Genomic DNA, 1298 nt, shown 5'->3' with positions numbered 1-1298 from the left:
CCAGGATTACAGACATATGCTATCTCTCCTAACCGGGAGTTCTTATGGTTTTCAAATTAAAAGACGCTAATGGGGAGCCGGGGATTTAGCTCAGTGGTTCCGCCACGTGCTTTGCAAGCATAAGGTCTCAAGTTTGATCCCCGGTACCAATAAAATGGAAAAAAAAAAAAGCTAATGGTTTATGTTTAAGTTCTTATAGACATATAACATCTGGGCATCTTGGGAAATAGAACAGAATAATGATTAAAATTTTGGACCTACAGTCCACCTGCCTAGATTTAAATTTCTGGATTAGGTGCGCCCTCTCCCTCGGCTACAACTGCCGCCTACTTCTGCTGCTCCTGGAGCTGCTTGTGTGCTCATTCGGTGCAGACCTAGTACCGCTTTTGTGAAGCAGCAGCTGAGAAGACTTGGAAGCTCCCTATGGCAGACGAAAAGCCCAAGGAAGGAGTCAAGACTGAGAACAATGATCATATTAATTTGAATGTGGTGGGGCAGGATGGTTCTGTGGTGTAGTTTAAGATTAAGAGGCATACACCACTTAGTAAACTAATGAAAGCCTTTTGTGAACGACAGGGTTTGACAATGAGGCAGATCAGATTCTGATTTGATGGACAGCCAATCAATGAAACAGACACACCTGCACAGTTGGAAATGGAGGAGGAAGATACAATTGATGTGTTCCAACAGCAGACAGAAGGTGTCTACTGAAAAGGGAAACTGCAACAACTCTACTCCAGAACTCTGTTCTTACACACCAAGAATACATTCTCAATTAGAAAACTGCAATTTGGTTCCACCACATCCTGACTACTACAGTATAGTTTTCTCTAGTCTTTCATTTACCCCTTCCCCCCTCCTTTATTGTACATAAAGTATCTGGTGTATGTGAACAAGGATATTGCATTTTTTTTTTTTACTAAATGGCCAACAATATGTTTTGATTGACATCAGATGGAGACAGGATGGGGAGATACTGGTTCTGTGAAAATAATTCCCTCTCTCCATTAATGGCATGCTCATCAGCTCTTACCTTTATATTCCAGTAAGTTATTTTGCTCTCACTGTTTTAACAGAAAAGACAATAACATGCAAATCCTTGCATACCCTGTTTGATTGGAGAATTTTAATGTTTTTCATTTATCATTGTAAAACCAAGGACAATTTTATAACTTTTTTGTACATAGCTATTAAATGTAGGGCAATCTGTCTTTATGTAGGAGTAAATTACTCATTAAAAGAAAAGGAATCCTAGATAGTTTTCCCTTTAAGTCAAGTGTCTTGTTTAAATAAACTTC

At 39.1% G+C, this 1298-nt stretch overlaps 1 pseudogene; it reads left to right on the top strand.

The window, feature by feature from the left end:
• Positions 1-423: 423 nt before the first annotated feature.
• On the top strand, positions 424-718 carry LOC101701058 (small ubiquitin-related modifier 2 pseudogene; annotated as a pseudogene).
• Positions 719-1298: the final 580 nt, after the last annotated feature.

Source organism: Heterocephalus glaber, unplaced genomic scaffold (assembly GCF_053883595.1).
Source record: "Heterocephalus glaber isolate CG9 unplaced genomic scaffold, H.glaber_assembly_v1.0 deba00001429, whole genome shotgun sequence".
Lineage (NCBI taxonomy): Eukaryota > Metazoa > Chordata > Mammalia > Rodentia > Bathyergidae > Heterocephalus > Heterocephalus glaber.
Note: the sequence above shows the minus strand (reverse complement) of the source record. Positions and strands in the feature narration are given on the sequence as shown.